At 37.0% G+C, this 23,364-nt stretch overlaps 1 pseudogene; it reads left to right on the forward strand.

Moving 5' to 3' along the window:
* The first annotated feature begins 19,967 nt into the window (after positions 1–19,967).
* On the forward strand, positions 19,968–22,991 carry LOC148771777 (cation/H(+) antiporter 18-like; annotated as a pseudogene).
* Positions 22,992–23,364: the final 373 nt, after the last annotated feature.

The following is a 23,364-nucleotide window of genomic DNA, read 5'->3' on the forward strand; positions in this document are numbered from 1 at the left end:
CATTTTTTTAACATAACAGTTTTTTTTTTCTTTTTACTTTTTACGTCTTTGATCGAAAATAAAATTACTCCATTTAATAATTCATTGTTATTTTCACTTTTTTTCCTAGAAACCAAACAAAAGTAAGGGAAATAATTTTCCACAAAACCATTTTACTTAGGAACCAAACACAACTGGAATTCCAAAAATCCTTAATTTCCTTTTTCTTTACATTTTTATTTTCCTTATTCTGAAATGCATGAACCAATCAGATCCTAGAAGAATTTGATCTGCTTGCGAACATGATGTGGCTATAATCCAAGTAATGGTTTATGGTAAGTAACGCGAAACTCATCTACGTACTTTACACCTAATTATTATTATCATAATTTATTAAAGGCAAAAAACTTGTTGTTTCGTGACAAATTATAGTTTACTGTGTCTGTGCTAGGCTCCTTTATTTGTCATCATCTATGTTGACGATATGTAATTCTTCATATTACCTCATAATAACTCCTACTTTTATTTGCTTTTCATATATAATCCATTTGAGATGATTTTTCGAATTTTTTTACTACAAACTCTTTCGTTTAGTGATTTGATCAACTTCTCTATTGTTGTATTTCATATGCTAGCTTCAATAAGCTTTTGGTTAAAACACGATTCTTATTTTGTCATTTAGGATTGCTAATAACAGTTATAATTGTTTATTTAGAATTCGTATTTATGACAAATGAAGGAGCCTAGAAAAAACAGGATAAACTGCAATATGTAGTCTTACACCTCATCTGTTGGGTTCTACCAGGCTCCTATCACATACACCAAGATATTTCGATTCAAAAATATTTATTTTCTTATTCAATTTTGAAGTATCATATATATGTTCTATGTGTGAGCTTTTACTTGGTATATTTCTTCTAGTTACTTTGCCAACAGAGAAGGAAAGCATAAAAGATTGTTACTTGCCGAAAGAGAATCAGGCCTTCGCTTGTAGCTGATTCGTCAAACTTATACTCGTAATATGACCTTTTTCCTTCATTTTTTCTACAAAAATATTGTATTTGTCTTTATTGTGTTTCTTTACAATGATTATAATACATTTAGATAAGTGAATCTTATCATGTCTGAACTAATGTTGATATGCAATGTTTCATTTGACAGGATAATAGGAAGATGTTGATTGATACAAAGTGAGACAAACAATTAAGATTTTTCCAACATGTTCGTAGAGTAGTGAAATTAATGAATTTTGATTTTGTTGTATGTCTACATCAAATATATATCGTTTCTTCTTTTGTGAAGGATATGTATAATTGTGCCCGGTTTAATGCATGATTCGTTTCAAGGTTAATTATCTTCTTAAGGAGTTCATTTTTATTTATGATAATTAAATGAGACCATACAACATGATGATAATTCTAAATCCTTGCATACAATATCAATTTTTATCTCATCTTCAAGTTGTCTGGATGAGTATATTTTTTTTCCTATTAAACCCACTTAATCAAATGCATATTATTCATTTTTTTATATAAACTGTAAGTTTAAGGGTTTCTCTTTTAAACTAACTTTTGTATTAGTCAAACATGATGAGTAGGTACTTAGATTTACTTGAAGGGGGTGGAGTATTCCGGCAAGTTGAAGTTTGAGGGTTCCAAGTTTGATAGCCAAGACAAGATATATGAATAGTTGATTAATAGTGTTTTTGTAAAATTGAAGCTTTTTTACGGAAGAATGCCTCGTATGTAATTTATTGTATCGCATGAATGATTCTGATAGTATAACAGTAAGTGAAATTTAGAAATCTTAATTGTGTTGTTTTTGGTGTGTTATTTTATTTTTTGATGGTGACATTAGAATTGATATAAATCAAGATAAACAATGTATTTGTGACCTTTTATGTGTCATAGTAATTCCTTTTGTGACCACTGAAAAATGTCATGTGAACAGAATGTAGTAGTAGAAGATAGGAAAACTTGATACTGAAAACCGTCATAAGAAACATAATCTAGGAACCCCGAGATTGTCCTAAAAGAAAAGCTATTGGGACGCTCTCTAGCGTCACAATAACCTATTACCACGGCCACCAACATGACGCTGCTCTCGGGCGTCTCAATAGATAAAGCGTCACAATAGCCACTTTTGGTGACAATTTACGGCGTCATAATTAACATTTATTTTATTAGTGGGAGATCTATTTCCCAAATGGCAATTGGACAAGTATTTCTATTTAGATGTACTCTGTTGCTGTAATTAATGCTGTTAGATTCCAGATTTTATTTAGTTTATTAGTGTACTACTTTCGTTACAACGTCGAACCACAATTAACACAAGTATCTGCGTTAGTGCTTCCGAATTTGTTGTAATAAGTTATATTAAAAATGATTTGTTGACAAATTTGCATGTATATTTTAAATTGTTGTATTGTCTTGGTCTTAGTTGTGAATGGTGTATACTCAATTTGTGGTAGAATTGCATTGTGCGTCTAACTATATATAATTGTTAGAAATCGAGATCTATACATGAAGATCAAATCGAGTACATAGTAAAGATGCTCAATTCGAATACGACAAGACGTGCACACTTCTGCAAATTATCGTTGGTTTAAGAATGAGTAAATTCCAAACCTTAAAAATGCTATTTTTCTTGAAGTTAGGAACTCGTAGCTAATGATAAAGGATAAACGATAAACACTTCTTGCAAGAAGAGTCTGCAAATTTAAAAAGCCTTAATTATAAATTATATGATAAATAGAAGTATCAAGAAACCATAATTCACCAACTACATTTATTTAAATGTCAAAATAACCGTGAAGTAATCATCACTTAAAATTTCCTCCAATAACAACAGAGTGCTTTTATCCCCTGTGACAAACCATGATTTTGATTATAATAGGTATTCAGGTCACTCTTCGGAATACCCCAATAGCTACCCCTCGCTATTTACAATGGTGAGCTCGGTCCTCGATTATGCTTCATCATCAGAACACTAGCAACCTCGTTCCATTTCCATCCCGTATTGATTCTCTCTTCGCTTGCCCTCTCAATAACTTATAAGCAAACATACACATATCTTGCCTCAGGTTACCCAATATTGGAAACACTAATTCTTTTGGCAAGCTGTTTGATTAAGAGTAAATTTGTATCTAACATCGAAAATCAAAATTCTCAATTCTAGCATTACGAAACGTAATTTTATAAAAGGAATAACATACCAATTGTTCAAATTTCTCAAGTCTAGCTCCGAGCAAGAAACAACTAAAAAGAGAAGCAAATAACGATTTACTAAAGCAATTCTCCCTCCCGATCGTGCTTCACTGCCAGCGAGACGATGAAGCAACGCAGAGACTAGGGATTTTGCTTAATCTCGATCAGAGATTTTGGTTCGGGACTGCGAGATTTTATTGACGTGTATAATTTTGTTAATTAATTACTGTTATTATAATATTTATTAATCAATAATTTAATTTAATTTTAGATTATCAGGTTAATTAAGTAATTTATATAAAGTACAACATGTATACGGTGGTGTACGATGTGTTGTGATTGGGTTTGTACATTTATTTTTAAAGCATGAGTGTAGTTCTAGATCGTACTAGGTCATACAAGATAATCAATGGATGGGATTAAAATTTAACAATATCGTGCATAAAAGATTAAGTATATTAGCGCTGGAGAAGTACAATCCTCCTGAACTATAGAAAACTCCATGATAATATATACTATTTGTGTACATAATAATACATGAAGAAATCATACTAGGGTCTTAGCTTTAAGGCGGAACCAAAAATTGTAATCCATGCACTTTTCGGGGCCTTTAAATTCGGTGTTGTTGTCCCACATAAGGGACAGTTTGCTGCTGCTCTCGCGGAAAAAGTGGACGATCTTGTATTCACTATGTTTCTTCAGTTATATTTTGTGTCAAGTGGGCTCAACACCAATATAGCCACTATTCAACAGGCTCAGTGATGGAGTCTTCTTGTGTTGGTTATAGTTACAACATGTATATGGAATATTAGAACAGTTGTCGTTTCTCACATGTGCAAGATTCCTTTTAGAGAGGCCTCTTAAGTTTCTTGTGAACACTAAAGTCTTAGTGGAGCTCATTTCCCTCAACATTGGAAACAACTGAGAGATAAGCAAAATTAACTATACATTCTGCAAATTTTGTACATTTTGTTTATATTCATGTATGATCTTGTGAATACTTTCTTAGGTTCTAAATGACAAAACATTGTCATGATGAATTTGTTCACAACATTTATCACAACGCCCATTGTCACGAGCATATACAAGCCAACTCGAACAACAGCCAGATCAAAATACAAACATAGAACTATTGGAATTTCTTGGATGGTTACAAATGAAGTCCCCACTCCTATTTATACTAGACCACCTTTTCAATGGATGGTGGAGATATATTTGATCTAAGGGATATGAGTTGTTCACTAGAACACTCCAAAGAATACAAAATATTTACAAAAGGGAGGGTTATAGAAAGTATTCTAGAATCCTCTAAGAATCTCTACTAGGTCTATATACATTTGGAGAACTTGAGCCTAACCCTATTTGGGCTAAGTCTTGGACTCCTTATTGGACTTAACCTCTCCAACCCAAGGAAAACTGATAAAGGGTTGGGCCAAAACTGATGGGCCATGACACATTGGCCGAGATATAAATATGTGCCACGTTGACTGCCGTTTTGGCTACCGGATTCATTATCGACTACATTGGAATCCATGCACTTTTCAGGGTTTTCAATCTCGGTGTTGTTGTCCCAAAGAAGGTACCATTTGCTAGAGCTCTTGTGGAAAAAGTTGAGGATCTTGTGACCACTTTTTTACTTCCATTATTTTTGTGTGAAGTGGGCTCAAAACTCAATATAGCCACCACTGATGGGGTCTTCTTGTATTGGTTATAAAACCCAATATAGCCACCATTATTTTTCTTCCATCATCTCCTTGATTTCACTAGGTGTCTGAGGACACATGGATTTCGAGAGACGAACCCCATGGGACATTGGCAAGAATCCCTTCTTGGATTCTTCCATGCTAAACCGTTTCATAACGGTGTCTATGTACAGGCTTTGGGATAAGCCAAGCATCTTTCTTGTTCTATCTCTATAGATCCGTATTCCTAATACGTAAGATGCTTCTCCCAAATTCTTCATTGAGAAACGTGTGGACAACCATGCTTTCGTTTGTTGCAACATTCCTACGTCATTCCCAATGAGTAGAATGTTATCAACATAAAACACCAAAAATATCACAGCCCTCCCACTAACCTTCTTGTATACACAAGATTCCTCCGGGTTCTTCTCAAAATCAAACTCTTTGATAGTTGAGTCGAACCTAATGTTCCAACTACCGGATGCTTGTTTCAATCCATAAATGGATCACTGGAGTTTGCAAACCATTTGCTCACTTCCAGAAGATATGAAGCCTTCCGGCTGCGCCATGTTAATTTCTTCTTCAATGTCTCCATTAAGGAAAGTGGTCTTCACATCCATTTGCCATATCTCATAGTCGTACCACGCAACTATGGCCATCAAAATCCTAATGGACTACAGTATCGTGACCAGTGAAAAGGTTTCCTCATAGTCAACACCTTGCCTTTGAGTATATCCTTTCGCTACCAATCTAGCTTTATAGGTCAATACCTATCCATCCACTCCAATTTTCTTCTTATAGATCCACTTGCAGCCTATGGGAACTATTCCCTTAGGTGGATCTACCAAGGTCCACACCTTGTTGGAGTACATGGAGTCTATTTCGGATTTCATGGTAGTTAGCCAATGTTCCATGTCCGCATCCGATACGGCCTCATTGTATGTTCTTGGATCTTGTCCAAGATCAAGATGATCTTCATCATTTTCGAGGAGGAATAATCTATCCGGCATTTTCCGAACTCTTTTGGATCTTTTGGATCTACGCACTGAAGGTTCAGGAGGTATATTAGTGGATTGTTGTATTGTTTTGATTACTTATCCTTACGCTTGAACTTCACTTTGCGGTTCTTGAACTACTTCAAGTTCTATCATGCTGCATTTTCTATTGGATAGAAACACCCTTTCTAGAAAAGTGGCATTTCTCGAAACAAACGTCTTTGCTTCCTTGACATAATAGAATTCGTATTCCATTGAGTCTTCGGGATACCCCACAAAGTAGCATAAGTCAGATTTACTATCCAACTTATCTCCCATTAATCGCTTCACATAAGCGGGACAACCCCATATCCTAATATGTTTAAATTTGGGTTTCCAGGAATGCCAAAGTTCGTATGATGTGGATTTAATTAGCATTGGTGTTAACTCTATTCAGCAAATATGCGGCACTGCGAAGTGCATGACCCCACAAGTATGCCGGTAAGTTGGTGAACCCCATCATAGATCGAACCATGTCTAACAATGTTCTATTTCGACGCTCGGAAACTCCATTAAGATGAGGAGTTCTAGGTAGAGTTCATTGAGATTGTATTCCATTCTCTTTTAGATAGTCAATTAACTCGATGCTCATGTATTGTCCACCACGATCGGATCGTAGTTTCTTAATGCTTCGTCCAAGTTGCTTCTCTACTTCGTGTCTAAAATCTTTGAACTTTTCAAATGTTTCGGACTTGTACTTCATCAAGTACACGTACCCATACCTAGAATAATCGTCGGTAAAGGTAGCGAAGTAGTTGTATCCACCCTTCGCACTAACACTTAGTAGACCACATACGTCTGTATGGATCAAATCCAAAAGACCTTCGGCCCGCTCCATTTTCCCTTTATAGGGTGACTTGGTCATTTTCCGTTTAAGGCAAGATTCACAAGTTTATAGTGATTTCATGTCGTCCAAAGTGGAAAATCCTTGACTAACAAAATCGTTCATCCTTCTTAAAGAGACATAACCTAATCTAGCGTGCCAAAGTAGTGCGGGGTTTTGATCTATCTCCTTACGTTTTGCTGATATAACATTAATTGGTATTTCATTTGGATTTAGTTCGTACAAGTTGTTTAATTGTCGTCCCTTGCAAATAAAATTTTCATCCTTTTGTATAATGCAAATCGAATTTCCCAAAAACAAAAGTAAAACCTTCGATATCCAAAACAGGAATAGAAATAAGGTTTCCAATGAGAGATGGAACAAATAAACGATCGTTCAAAACAATAGGAAAACTAGAATCCAAAACATTAAAGTAAATTATGCCAATGGCTTCAGCAGCAACTCTTGCTCCAGTCCCCATCCTTAGGTAGGTCTCACCCGCTCTAAGCTTTCTACTTCTTGTCATTAGCTGCAAATCATTACATAAGTGTGAGCCACAGCCCGTATCTAATACCCAAGAAGTAGAATTGATAGACAAATTTACGTCAATGAAATACGTACCCTTTTCAGAACATTTCTACTTTAGGTAAGCCTTGCAGTTGCGGGGCCAATGTCCTTTCTTTCCACAATGATGTCAAGCATCATCAACTTGCTTGCTGACTTTCGCCTTGGGGCCCCCACTACCTTCACTCACTTCGAACTTGCTGTTTGGGAAGGGAACTCTTTCCTTTCTCTTCTTTTTTGAAGAACTCTTCTTTCCAGAAGTAGCAGCAACGATAACAAACTTATCTTTCTTAATGGTAGACTCGAAACTGACAAACATGTTCATTAACTCATCCAAGGGAGGATCTTGTTTGTTCATGTTGAAGTTCACTATGAACGATTCATAGGAACTAGGAAGAGACAACATGATCAAATCCAACGAGAGCCCGGCAGGGAGGGTGACATCAAGGTTCACTAGCTTTTCAAGGAGAATGATCATTTTGAGACAATGCTCGTGGACCGAAGTCCCTTCGCGCAGTCTCGCAGTGATCAACTTTTTTGTAGCAGCGTACCTTGATGCCCTAATATTCTCACTATACATGCTATCGAGATGAGCCTTGATATCGAAAGCATGTTTGTGAGGCTCATATTTCCTTCGCAAGCGTGGGCTCCATGGCGGCTATCATATAGCACCTAGCATGAGTGTCGTCTTTCTTCCATGCTCCATAAGTTTCCATTTCAGCATCAGTCGCAGTGTCGGGTATAGTGGCAGGAAGTCTTTCATTAAGAACATAGAGACGCCCCTCAACGGTTAACACAAGTTTAAGACCATGCAACCAATCTAGATAATTAGGGACATTGAGTTTATTGTCGAGGATTGACATTATGGGATTCTTAGACATGATTATCTGAGAGGTTTAGAGAAGAGGATTATTAGAGATTCGTATTAAATGAATTTTACAATTAAATGTTTGGACTTATGTTATTTAATTGTTCTCCCACTAATTTTATCGAGTTCCACTTCCCTCTAGTAGACAAACCAGAAAACCGATTTTTCTTTTAATGGGCTTCAGGTCCAATGGACAAATATAACCCGTAGTTAATCTAGCCCGATTATATTTACCCAAAGGTAGATCACAATCAATAATATCCATTATATGACTCTAAAGTAATTTTCTCACACTTGATAATGACCTAAGTTAATCTCGCGAATTCAAAATCTTCATGTGTCAAGTCTAACCTACCAATCAAAGATGCTCATAGAACATAATTATACCAAACTAATGCAGCCCCTAGTTAATCTAGCATAACATTTTCTATGACTACCTTCATCGTTATGTCAATTGAATTACAGCTTACTTTACCATAGCACTCCCCGCTAACACGGCTTACTGCACTATAGTAAAGGGCTACACATAATTCAACCGTTGGCAGAAGGAAAGAAAAATTCAAAAAATTGGTTTTTCTTTATAGCTTCAAATAATTCTTAATTAAATTAAGAATGAGGGAACTTTAGAAAAAGTTTTATCTCATCAGAAGGTTTGGATTCTTCAATGTGATTCCTACATCTATGTTCTCTAAATGTATATGGAAGCGCATATTGTCCTAAGAGGAACATACAACCTAATTATATAATTAATTACATTAATTAATTATCGGGATTTTCAAAATAATTATAGGACCTCAACTAGCATAAATCAATCAAATAATGTTGAGGTACTAATAATTAAGTTGAAGTATAATCAATATTATATGTGTGTTCTATTAATTAAAATCAATTTAACAATTTAAATTAATTAATTAATCTAACACCTATTTACTAAAATAGATGATTATTGAATCGATTATCTAATTGGGTTTAATTGAAAATAATTTTCCAAACATTAAAATCAATTTGTTTTAAGTTTAATTTAAGAAATCTGAAATAATTTTTTTAGTTTTTTTTTGAGTGAACCGGTTCTGCCCGACCGGTCTGACCGGTTCGGACCAAAACGGTTCGGTTCTGACCAGTCCAGTTGACCCAAATCAGTGGGCCGGGTCAGTCAGACTGAGAACCGGTCTGACAGACCCGAATCCACGTGGATTCGGTCAATTGGATCGATTAGAGCCATTGAACCGACCGGTTCGATCCGAATAAATTAAAACCGACAATTTTTAATTGATTTTCAGATCCGATTTTCCAATTTTAAACAATTTTAAAGCTGGAAATTCTAAACATTATTTCAAAAATATTTTAAACTTTCGAAAGCACCCATTTAAATAATACAACAAAAACAATTTTAATAAATCGAACATGCATAAAAAATAGCATATATAAAAACGCAATTAATTGTGCAACGAGCTCTGATACCGCTATTGGGAATCGGGCACGTGTACGCAGCGGAAAACAAAAATTTTACGGGAATTAAACGAATTTAAGTCACATAATCACATGTCCGACAATTATTAAACAATTGATTGCGTACCTTTGCGCTTCCAGCGAAAATTTAAAAACGACAATCATGCGAATTAATTTAATCGACAGTGAATCAATTAGCATGCTCGCATTAAATCATTTAGCATGCTCGCAGTAAATAATGAAATTCATATAAACATAAAATACATATTAATTCACGAAACATACTACGAACATGGATAATTTAATTTAATTAAATTAAAAACATACCGAATACCGGATTCGAGAATTTACCTCTTGAAGCGTGAGGTTGGCGCACGAATCGAAGCAAGACTGCCACGGAAACCAATCCATGCAGTCGGGGAGCGGCGACGGCGAAGCAGCGGCGGCGGAGGTACAAGTGTAGGCGGCGTGTGTGGATCACGCGCTGTCTTCGGGCGGCGCGTGGGAGCGCGTGCGTCGTCGGATCAGGGCTGCTCCTCGGTTCTTCAAATATTCGATCTTTCTCCTCTCGGATTTCACCTCGTATACTTCGATCTACTAAATACGTGGCACTAGACACGCAAAAGTAAGAATATACGGAAGAAAAGAAAAGACGAAAAAAACTACCAAGACAATCGGCCAAAGAGGGCCGATTCCGGCGACGAAACGGCGGCGGCGGCGGCGGTAGCCGTGGGTGAGATCGGCCGAGAGAGAGAGACGAGCGGCTAGGGTTTGTGAGATGTGTTTTGTGTTGTGCAAGATCTATAAATCAAGTATTTATAGTGTCTTGTATAAATGCCCTAACGGGCTTAAGTTGGACCGGGCCCAACAACTTAAGTTCGTTAGTTCTTTACTCGCTCGTTTCTCTCAATTCAATGATCGGAAAATTGTAACGATTACATTTTCGGAATCATTATAATGTCCTCGTCATTACGAGCGACAATACTCGATTTCCATCTTTCTAAAAGTGGAAACCCTAATTAAGTGCACTTTCTAAAATTTGAAACTTCCTGATTTAGAAAGTTCACTGAGATGTTCCCCTATTCTTTTCCTTTTCTTATTCACATTCATAATTCCAAATTATGAATGTTGGACTCAATCATATTGACTTCCAATCATGCAAAGATAAAACATTTTTATATCTGACTGTTTATTCAAAGATCTCGAGTGCACGAGCAGTGTGACCCTCGATGGTTCAGGTGTAAGCTAGCCGTGGGTCCAAAACCCTTTATGGTCAAAACTCGCCCCTTAGAGTTACGATTAAGATGAAGCTCGTTTCACCTTAATCACCCAACGAATCAAGATTGACGCCTAGCAACTACGCGTCATGATTCCCTAGATACAAATGAAGGGCCTGCAAGAACCTTTTGATATAGTTAATGTGCAGTACGATCCCTTCGATTTATATGTCCCGATTGAACTAGAGGCATTGGTTCATCGAGACCTGCTTAGTAGTTCAATGACTGTGCGATCCTTCTAAGTGTTGTAATCGGTACGTGCATGACTTAAAGAATCGAATTCTCTAATCTTCACTTAGTCAGCTCTGGCCAGAGACTTAGAGATTACAAACTATGAGAACACACACGACATCCGAGACTATTCTAGCGATCGAATCCCCGACTACAATGCACAGACCTCCCACTAGATTTCGGATTGCACGAACACTGGCCCTTGGGGCGGTCCTCGGTGGAACTCAGGAACATGTCACGATATAGCTGGTCCTCCAGTGAAGTCACGGTGATGTCTAGGTCATAAAGACTAATGGTTTACAACTATACCACAGATATCTCTACTCGATTATTGAGAACCACTTAGAGATTTCTAGGGTGAGGGAGTTCAGTGAACTCGTCAACTTATGAGCACCCACTTATGCATGCCAATATAAAAATACCATTTAGTGATGAGATGCAGTACACATACACTAAGTAATAGTCTCTTAATGGGAAAGGCCGATATCCTCATTGGTGGCGTAACCCTTCGACTAGGAACACGTTTAACAGTTATAATAGTAAATCAAATATATCACGATCCTAAAATCAATTTACTAGTACTTGTAATAAATGTAAGGACTATATCTATGTTTGAGACAAAGGGACAAAGATATAGAATGCCAAGGTGTTTTTATCATAAATACGAAAAAGGTTTATTTATTACAAGGATAAATGGAAAGACCACAGGGCTTGTTGGTCACCTACTCTAACAATCTCTCACTTGACCTAAAGCCAACTACCCATGAATCGCAATCCCATTGACTCTCGATGTTTCTCGTGGACCGACCTTGGTGAAGGCTTCGTGAAGGGGTCTGCAACGTTCTTTTCCGATGTGACTCGTTCTACTTTAACTTCACCTCTATCAACGATCTCTCGGATCACATGATACTTCCTCAGAATATGCTTGGACTTCTGATGAGATCTCGGCTCCTTATCTTGCGCCAAGGCTCCGGTGTTATCACAGTACACCGGTATTGGATCATTAGTATTAGGAATGACACCCAAGTCTTGGATGAATTTCCTTATCTAAGTCCCTTCTTTTGCAGCTTTGGACGCTGCAATATATTCAGCTTCGATAGTGGAATTGGCCATTGTGCTTTGCTTGGAACTCTTCCAACACACGACACCACCATTAAGCGTGAAAATAAATCCCGAGTTCGACTTTGAGTCATCCACATCCGATTGAAAACTAGAGTCGGTAAAGCCCACTAATTTCAACTTGGTACCCCCATAGAACAAAAATATATCCTTAGTCCGTCGTAAGTACTTGATGATATATTTCACGGCCTTCTAGTGAGCTGGACCGGGGTTAGACTGATATCGGCTTATGACACAACATACGCGATATCAGGTCTAGTACACAGCATGCCATACATTATGCTTCCTATGGCAGAAGCATAAGGCGTCCTTTTCATCTCCTCGATTTCACTAGGTGTCTGAGGAAACATGGATTTCGAGAGACGAACCCCATGGGACATTGGCAAGAATCCCTTCTTGAATTCATCCATGGTAAACCGTCTCATAACGGTGTCTATGTACATGCTTTGGGATAAGCCAAGCATCTTTCTTGTTCTATCTCTATCGATCCGTATTCCTAATACGTAAGATGCTTCTCCCAAATCCTTCATGGAGAAACGTGTGGACAACCATGCTTTCGTTTGTTGCAACATTCCTACATCATTCCCAATGAGTAGAATGCCATCAACATAAAGCACCAAAAATATCACAGCCCTCCCACTAACCTTCTTGTATACACAAGGTTTCTCCGGGTTCTTCTCAAAATCAAACTCTTTGATAGTTGAGTCGAACCTAATGTTCCAACTACGGGATGCTTGTTTCAATCCATAAATGGATCGCTGGAGTTTGCAAACCATTTGCTCACTTCCGGAAGATATGAAGCCTTCCGGCTGCGCCATGTAAATTTCTTCTTCAATGTCTCCATTAAGGAAAGCAGTCTTCACATCCATTTTCCACATGTTGGCTTGTTGGTCACCTACTCTAACACCATACCACCATCATCTCTACCACCATCACCACAAAAACACCATCTAATTCCATCCCCATGGAGATCGATCTCCATCTTATCCGACGACATTAATAGGTCAACTCTCATGGCGAGATTGCGCTACTGTTGCTCCGGGCAACCGCGTCGTGGTGGTTTTGGCCTTGTTGGAGCACCGCCATGAGGGCATTGAAGATAGGGGGCGGTGGCAACTCTTCCTTCGACTACCTGCCCCGGTGAGAGAGAAGAAGGATTCGGACGGAAAAAGGAAAAAAAAGAGAGAAAATGGGTTAAAAAAAGAAAATAGTAATAGGATTAGGGTTTGGAAGGGTACATTGGGCAATTTAAATGTTTGAGGAAATAGGAATGTTATATCTATGGCAATAGAGTTTTCTCAATTTTTTATTTGGAGGGGATCTAAATCACATAATTTTCTCAAACAAGGGAGGTGCTACTAATTTTTATATATATAGTTAACAATTACACTCCAAGTTTCCTACTCTAATTTTGTTTCTCAAATGAGTCGGAATCCACAGGTAGACAACCAACTTCAGCTAATCAATTTGTATCCATAGAGTTTGGTGAAAGACATGGATAATAGATTTTTTTACAGAAAATTGTACAATATTTCATCAACTTATAAAATTCTTTGTTTCTTTTGTATCATTAGTTACTTGAGTTATTAATTATCAATAATAATTTCAATTTACAAGAAAAAGAAATGAAAAATCCTACTTTTAGTAGTTGAGTTTATAAAATTGAGATCAATAGAAAATATAGATCTCAAAATATCTCATTCCCTAACTCTATTTCTCTATCTTTTCTCTACCAACTTTAAAAGCATAAATGTTTTTTTTTTGTTTCTTAACATTTATGTGCTTCCTATTATGCCTTGTATAAAAAAGTTATGCTATTTATTAGTTAATGTTAATTGTGTAATCACATTAATGAAAATAATAAATAAAGTAGCTTAATAATTTAGTTTAAATAAAAAGTGTCTTTTCATGTGCTATATTTATACTAAGGTGAGAGTTTATTTTCTTCTTATTGTAATTATTTCTACATATTCAACTTTTGAATGTAATTTGTTTTGTATAAAAATAAATTTGTAGAGCTATCCAATGATATATTTTAAGCATATATATGTAAAAAAAATATTTTCAAGTAAATCCTTTAGTTTTAAGATACCTGAAGTAAATTTAGTTTAAAATAAATTCAAGAATAATATTTATATTATGTTATATTAATAGTATGATTATCTTTTCATGTATTATAATTTCATCCAGAAGTCGAAGTTTATTTTCTTAAACTTACAAGTAAAATTCATTTCATATAAAACTCATAATAGAGTGTTTTTTTTCAGTGAACGTCCATGTAAATTTATTTTTAGCTGAGCATTAGAAACTTAATGTACTTTTGGTTTTTTAATTGGTGTCTCTTCATATTGTAGATATCATGTTAAATAAGTAATAATTAAAAATAATAAGATAAAATCAAAAATAAATGTTAATATAATATGTCTAGGAATAAGAAAAAAAATTTGTGCATGACAAAGATTGATTATAAATATTGAGATTAGATAAATTCTTAGATTTTATTTACTATCGTTATTTATGAATTTTATAAGTATAAATGATAACATCATTTAACTATAGTCAATTGTGTAAAAAGAAACATAAAAATATAATAAGTTAATAAATGATAATGTATATTAATTACTTTTATTAATATAATTTTAATTTCAAGGACCTGTTAGTATACTCCAAAATATGTTAAAAGTTGTATTTTTGTATTAACGTAATTATTTTTATCTATTAAATTTCAAAAAATGTTTTTTCTTAAAAATTACATTTCAAGTGTTTTACAATGATCATATATTATCATAAGTATGTATACAAATAAGTGATTACATAAAAACAACATTTCATTTTAAGTCGATGGCTCCACGTTTAATATAGTTTCAATATTTATATGTAATAATTATCTTATCATTTACTTAAGTAAATTTTGTAAAATAAAATATTGTAACTCAAACATCAATATCAATGAAAAAAAATTTAAGAAAAAAACTAAAAAAAAAGTAAGTAATACATGTGGATGATCAAAACTATTTTAAATGTTGAGGACAAATTAAGAAAGAAAGTAAATATAAGGGTGTATACATATTGATAGTATCTAAAAGACCCTAAAATTACCTATAGTGTTATATAAGCCAAATTACTTACATAGTTATGACTTTTATCGAATATTAAGAAGCAAATTTATTGTTACGCTGAAAAACCAAGTTTTTAAGAGAATATTTGCCGTATTTATTATCATTTTCCTTTAAAAAGCATAAGAGGAGTATTTATACTACTCTCCTATGTGTCCCCATGGGCCCTACTAGGCCACATGAGATAATATATATATATATATATATATATATATATATATATATATATATATATGAGTGTTCTAAAAATCGGCCGAGGCGGCCGATTAATCGGTCTCCGAAGTGGAGACGGTAAGAAACCTTTACGATTTTAATGTAAAGGTTTGAAAAATTGTTTTTTAACCTGTGAGTCGGTTTTAGGCGGTTTGACGCGGTCAAACCTTTATGGCGAGTCAAACTTCGGTGGCAAAAATCGGTCAAAAATCAGTTTTTTTTTTTTTTTAAATAATTCAAAATAAAAGTTGGGATTTTAATAAACAAAATATGAGCTTATGTTTTATTTTGTTTATGTTAACTGTTATTGTTAAAGAACTAATAATGTATGTTAGGAATGTTCAAGAATAAATGTAAATTCAAAAAAATTGCTTTTTTATTTATATTTTATAAGGATATTTATGTATTATGATCTTATTATTATTAAAATTTTATTATTTTACTAAGATATATACATGATGGAGATATACCTATGTTTAAATATTTTTTTATATACGTTTTGAGTATTTATAAATAATATCTAGAAATATATTATATTAAATTATAAAAACCGATTTATTTCCGATTTATCACCGATTAATCACTGCCGCACCAATTAATCGTGAGTCGGTCCCTGACCGCCTCCGATATATATATATATATATATATATATATATATATATATATATATATATATATATACTATCTTAAGCCTATAGACCACTCCCTATCCTAGCCTGATACCTGTCTCCTCACATCACTTCTCCACCTCCCATCCTAGGAAAGTAAAGTTGTTTTCTGCCGAGGTAACTTCATAGACGAAGTACCGGTCTGTGCTGGCAACGTCCCACTTGCCTGGAGAGGGCGAGCTATTCTCAGGGCTTGTTTGATAGCTCTTAATGAGTCCTTAATGACGTCTTAATGACACTCAAATCTTATTATGTAAGAGGTAACATTGTTCAACATGTTTGATAAGAAGTTCGTAATGAATCAGTTTCTTGCTTACCGATTCAGCTGGGAATTTTTGACTTATTCATTCAAAGGTACATTAGATGGATACTGAACCAATTTGTCCATATATGAAATTTTGATTATTTCAATTACTTTTTTTTTTTTTATCATCAAATACAAAAACGAGAACTGATTGGTATGTAATTAATTTTAAAATATAATACAAATATATCTTATTAAGTTTATGTTAAAGAATTTTATTTTATCTTACGCAATATTTATTTTTATTAAGAGAATATAATAATCTCGTAATTACATGTGACGATTGTTATTTTTCATTAACTTTTGTTGATGATTTAATTAGTAATTAAATTTATTTGTTTATAGTTTTCAGGTAATTCAGTTATAATAGGATTTGAGTTACCAAACATACTTATGCATACATCATTAAATATTGAGGCAATGCTCTTAACAATTCAGATGTTTATTCAACATTCAGTAGTCATTACTTAATTTTATCAAACGTAGGATTAGTGTTGCTTTTATGAACATTTAATGCTTTGATGGACCTTTAATACGATGGGCATTCAAGAGAATTAAATGTTGAGATGAGTCTTTAATGCTTTTACCAGCCATTAATGCTTTGATAGACATTTAATGCTTTATTTTTGACATTTTTTCCCTTGTCTGCTCCTAATAAATTGATTCTCTCTCCTGGACCCTTACTTTTCTGAAGGCCCGAAGGCCGAAAAGCCCAAAGTTTAATTATTTAACCCCAAGCAGAATTGGCCCATTTCACCTCCTCCCCTACTATGCCTCGGCGTGATGTAGACGATGGCGATGTGTAGTATGACCTTTATATATCATTTGGGCTACGAATAAAAAATAAACTAGCATCTTCTCTAATGCTTACCGACTCCCCTTACTTTGCTTCGGCGAGGTCCAAACAAAGGCGAGGCGTAGTAAACTGTGATGGTGCTTTTAATCAAGAGAGCTTGCATATAACGTCTACTCCTCCTAGTGTGCCCCTTTCTGGCAACATTAAAAGTGGTTATTTTTTCCATGTATCCTTTAGATCCTTCTTGAGCGGCATGCTAAAGCAATCATAAGTTTGGCATAATGCTTTCTGCAGCATGTGGAGTTGTGTCAGCATATTGTTCCTGTCGATTGACCTTCCTGCCACTCAAAGGTCTTCACGTGTGTGTGTTTGACTGGGCCGCAACGCCTCTGGCGTTAATTGGGGCATTCAAATCGTTTGGGCGTTGTGGCTTACGCCCATCACTCAGATTGTGAGGAAGCAAATCGTGCGACCTCCATCACTTAAACCTAGGTTTATAAATACCCAAACCTCAATCCTCATTCCTCTTTTTGACTCCATTGCTTAAACCCTTACCTTTTGTCCAGCTTTTAAGTTGAAGAAAATAGCAAAGAAGCACAACCACCCTAGTAATTCTGTAATTGCTTTCTCCCCTTCCTCCAGTAGCAAGAAAGCGACCTTTTCCGGCATATCCTCCTTCTTAGTCGGGGATTGTCTGTCCAAGTGAATCCTTACTTCTTTTTATGTGTCAAAATTTGTTTATTCTTTGCATCTTTCCTTATCTTTCTCCTACAAACCTACAAGTACAATCCCAACGCCTTAGTTACCATGGCCGCTCCTTCCAGTGATTCTACTCCCCTAAATAGTTCGTTGGAGGCGCTATTGTGTGACACTCCACATCCCCCTTACATGCTAGATGATGCCGTCTCGGCGAGAATACCAGCGGGCCATCAGCGAGGTGTCGAGGATGCGAACCCCGACCCCTCGGGCGAAGTTTACGTCGCCCCCCCCACAAAAGAAGTAACCCAGACACCGTTTCATACTACCGTCGATGCCATATGGGTGGCTGAAAAGGTCGAGTTTAGTGGTTTCTATAAATATTTCCAACCTGGTCCTTTGGGTCTCCCAAACATCAATGTCGGGCGTTATATCCCGTGGTACGAGGACCAGGCGAAGTCTGGTGTGTCCTTTCCTCTTAATCCTTTTTACGTAGATGTCACCCTCCGCATCGAGATTCCTCTTAATCGATTTCCCTCCAACTCCTTTAGTATTATGAGCTGTTTTTATATGTTGTGTGTTGCCCTGAATATAAATGATATATGCTGCGGTCTCTTCGATTATTTTTTCTATGCCCACCGTAGTGGTGGAATTTATTATTTATCCAATCGACCTGATAAGAGTACTTTATTAACATCACTCCTCGATACACCAAGGACATGCTCATAGATATTATTTACATACAAAGTTACTTGTATGAACAATGTTTAGATGTGGAGGCCAAGATAAAGTCTCCAGGCCTGCTTGGATCATTTGACTTACTTAAACCGCGAGGTTCTGTTCTCAGCCCTGCTGCATGGTAACTTGCCAACTTCACCATGCACCTGTCTCTCATATTTTTAAATGAGAATTCGCTAATTTCTTCTCTTTGTTTCTTTTGAATAGAAAACGCTATGTTTTGCCATATTAAAACTAATCCCATGGCCCAAAAAGCTCCCGCCAAGAAGGCAGCTTCTCTCGCTGCCGAATTGCCACAAGCGCTCCTTTCACCCTCACCGACCGTGTCAGCCCCTTCTCCCAGCTCTACCACGTACCGTCAAAAGCGGACCGATGCGGACGATACGAGCAGTTTTCCTGCCCCCAATAAAGCCCCTAGATCGACGAAGTCTATGAAAACGGACGTCGGCGCCTCTTCTCAAGCTGATTCAGCTGCGAAGACAGCGCCCTCTGGTTCCCTTATTACCCTACCTCGCCTGCCGCCGAAATCCATAGCTATGCCTCCCTCCTTACTAATGCCTGAAAAAGGCTCCAACGAGCTTGTGGATTTCATCTGCAGCTTGCAAAGCCCCAGTGACCAAGCAGTCATAAAAAAACAGAGTGCTGAAAAACTTCGCCGAAGCAGTTGCGCCGCTCTTTCTCACCTGATTGGTATTTTTGTCAGTATGGGCCTACCCACTGCCGAGGCTGAAGTAGATGTGATACACCTTCAGGAGGAGGCAAAAGAGAGAGACGTTGATGCCGCTTCTATTGTGAGTCGTTGAAGGCTCAAGTCGCCGAAGCTGAGAACCAGGCGCATACTGCCTTGGACGAGCTAGCTCGTGAGAGGATTGCCATGGCAGAAGAGAGAGCCACCTTCGCGAAAGAGAAAGAGAGCTTTGCTAATGAAAAAGATGTTGCAAGACGGGAATGGTTCTACTCATTCCCCACCTCGCCGAAATGTCGAGCTATGCTGGAGCGTCACTCGGAGATGCATAATCAAATGTATTCGAACTCTCTCGATTTCTTGAAGGCATTGATGCCTTACACGGAGTTTTCAGTTCGGCATACGCTTGGGATAGCACAATCCGACATTCATCAAGCCAGTATTGATTTGGACTTGGATCCAATCGAAGTTATGCAGAGGCTTCCTGAAGACGAGATGCCCACTGCTTAGCAACCTTTGATGTTGCGACGTGATGGGATCCCATGGTGGACGATTCCGCTGGATGATGTCCTGAGGCCTTATACCGGCGAGGACTACGCGGAGTTGATCGACCCGCCTCCCCTGCTTACGAAGTCTAGTGGCTTCGAGGAGGATCCTGAGGGGCTCGGATCTGATGATGCCGAGATTCCTCCGAGCGACGTGTGAAGCTCGTTCATGCTCCAGCTCGTTCATTTGAAAATTAGTTTCCATATAGTTTTTTGTGTTTGTTTGTCTTTTTTTTTAGGCCCGGCTTTAGCCTCTGAACCCTTAATGTAAGATAAGCCTTGCCTTTTGTGGGCTTTTAATTAATTAACGTTCTTGATTATTTCGTTGTCTCTGTCTTTTTATCTCTTTTTTTTTTGGTTGATATCGCCGTTCTTGACAAAGTTATCTTCCTCGAGTATTACTATTAGCCCCTTAGTGTATCGTGTGAACATCCTCTCTTAAGTGGATAAGTATCCCCAACTTTAAATAATTATGACCACAATTTTTGTGCAAGTGCGAGACTGATTCGTCGTTCTATTATTATTTGTGCTTGGAATACCGTTCCTACTCTTGGTTTTGGTGCGGGGTCAATTCTGACCTCGACTTTATTGGACGCGGTGGATAACAACGGCGTTCTTGTACTTGGTGCGGGGTCAATCCTGACCCTGGCTATTCTTAACGCGGTAAGTAGCAACAACACTCTTAGACTTGGTGCGGGGTCAATTCTGACGCGGCTTTTTCTAATGCGGCGAATTGCCGCGATCTTGTACTTGATGCGGGTTCAGTTCTGACCCCGGCTGTTCTTAACGCGGTAAATAACAACCGTCTTCTTGTACTTGGTGCGGGGTCAATCCTGACCCCAACTATTCTTAACTCGGTGGATAATGACCGCTTATCTTGAAATAGCACCGTTAAACAAATTATTTCAAAAACTTCCTTACTTCATTCATATTTGTGTTAAAAAACAAAGACATCGCTTCTACAAGAAAAAAGACATATATGTCTAAAAAAATCCCACATACAAAATACAAAAGAGACTTTTTTACTAGTCTATGAAAAAAACGTCTTCAGATGACAAACATGGCATCGTGGATCTTGCTTGCCTGGTAGTTGGGCTATCATCATGAGATAACGACGACACTTCTCCCATTGTTTAACAGTGGTTACCATTGAGCGGATTTTGATTCGTGATCGTGTGCATACTATTGGCCCCTCCTATTTTTCGGCGTATTCCTCAAATGAGTCAGTTGTCAAGCACTTGTTCCCTCAACAACGACTCAAAAGTGTTGCAAATGCTATGTGAAGGAAAACGAACAAATAGCTTAAGAAGACAAGAGAGCTTTTAGGAAAGTACTTGTGCTTGAACGCTTGGAATTTCTTGGGCGAATACAAATCAAGTCCCAACTTCTATTTATACTACACCACCTCTCAATGAATGGTGGAGATCTATTTAATGTAAGGGCTAGGAGTTTTTTTACTAGAACACTCCAAAGAATTCCTACAAATATATTTACGAATGGAGGGTTCTAAATAGCATTCTAGGCCTATTTACATTTGGCCAACTTAGGCCTAACCCTATTTGGGCTAAGTCTTGGACTCTTTATTGAACTTAACCTCTCCAATCTAAGGGAAACTGGCAAAGGGTTGTGCCAAAACTGGCAGGCCATGACACGGTGGTCGAGGTATACATATGTGCCACGCTGACTTCGATTTTGACTGCCGTGTTAGTTACTGACAGCATTGAAATCCATAAATATTTCAGGGCCTTTATACTCGGTGTTGTTGTCCCAAAGGAGGGACCGTTTGCTGCAGCTCTTGTGGAAAAAATGGAGGATCTTCTGTCTAGTTTATTTCTTCTGTTATATTTTGTGTCAAGTGGGCTCAAGACCAATATAGCCACCATTCAAGGGGCTCAGTGATAGGGTCTTCTTGTGTTGTGTATAGTTACAACATATATCAGGAAGATTGTACATAAGCCATAACTCTTGGTTTTCTTATAAACACTAAGGTTTAGTAGAGCTAATTATCCTCAACATTAGAAAAGATAGAGCGGAAAGAAAAAACAATTATTTATTCATCAATTTTTGTACAATCTGCACATTCATGTTTGATCTTGTGAATATTTTTGTAGGTATTGAATGACCAAAATTTTGCCCTCATGGTTTCGATGGCTTTGTTCACAACATTTGTTATAACACCTATTATCACCAGCATATGCAAGCCATCAAGATCATAATACAAACATAGAACTATTAGGATAAGTCAAACTGACACTCAGCTCCGACTGTTGATCTGTTTTCAGACCATAAGAAACATCCCCAGTTTGATTAATCTCGTGGAGTCTTCATACGGCACTCAAGTTTATAGACAAGGAGTCCGTGTGTACGCAATGCATTTGATGGAGCTTTCCGAAAGGTCATCTGCAATATTAATGGCTCACAAGGAAAGAAAAGGGGGATGCCATTCTGGAACAAGAATTCCGACTAAAATCAAATTGTCGTCGCCTTTGAGGCTTTTGAGCAACTTTGCCAAGTTTCAGTCCGTCCAACAATCGCAATCTCATCAATGTCCACCAGGCACATCGACATTTGCACTAGTGCGGCAAGAAAGATGGTGGTTAGTATAATCTTCCCTTTCCAGAAGCATTAGAGGATCGACGATCAATTCTAGTTGATCGCACGAGCCGAGTTGAGGCATGTAAACAAAATGGTCCTCGAGCACGCTAAATCTTCGGTTGGCATCTTCATCGACCGAGGCCACGGTGGAACCTCTCAAGTACCTGCATACAATGTCAACTTCACCGTCATGGCCTTTTTCTTTAGAGGACACGACAACCATCAATCTTTTTTCTATGGTGTGCGCATGGCCGAGCACCCTAGTATTACTTTGAACATTATCCGTTTGGTCGAGGACCAAAGGATAGTTGGAGACTCGGTTCAGCTAGATGTGAATGGTGTTGATCTGAGTAACATATTGAGCGATCGAGGTGTTTCTTGTGGAATTCAAGGCGAGGGATAGTTCAATTCGATACCTATAAAGTGTGGTGAGCAATGCTGTAGAAGCAGTGGATGCTATACGCATGTATGACTACAGTTTCCCCTTATCTACAGACCAATTTTGTATTTTAGCTCCTCAACAATTTTTTTGGGGGGACTGTTTGTTAGGCTCTACACTGGATTAGTTGTTGAATCATGTTTTTTGATGCATAACTCTCAAGAGCTTCAAGAAAATAAGCAACACGACTCTCAAAAACTTCAAATTATTAGAGAAGATAGTTTTTTTTTTCCTTGTGAAATAAGTAACAACCAACAGACAGAGCCTCGACACTGATACCACAATGTGAGATGATCAAGTTGCACTAGTTTCCCCAGCATTAAATTTCAATCAAATC

Source organism: Erythranthe guttata, chromosome 3 (assembly GCF_056151865.1).
Source record: "Erythranthe guttata isolate IM_541 chromosome 3, IM_541, whole genome shotgun sequence".
In the NCBI taxonomy this organism is placed as follows: domain Eukaryota; kingdom Viridiplantae; phylum Streptophyta; class Magnoliopsida; order Lamiales; family Phrymaceae; genus Erythranthe; species Erythranthe guttata.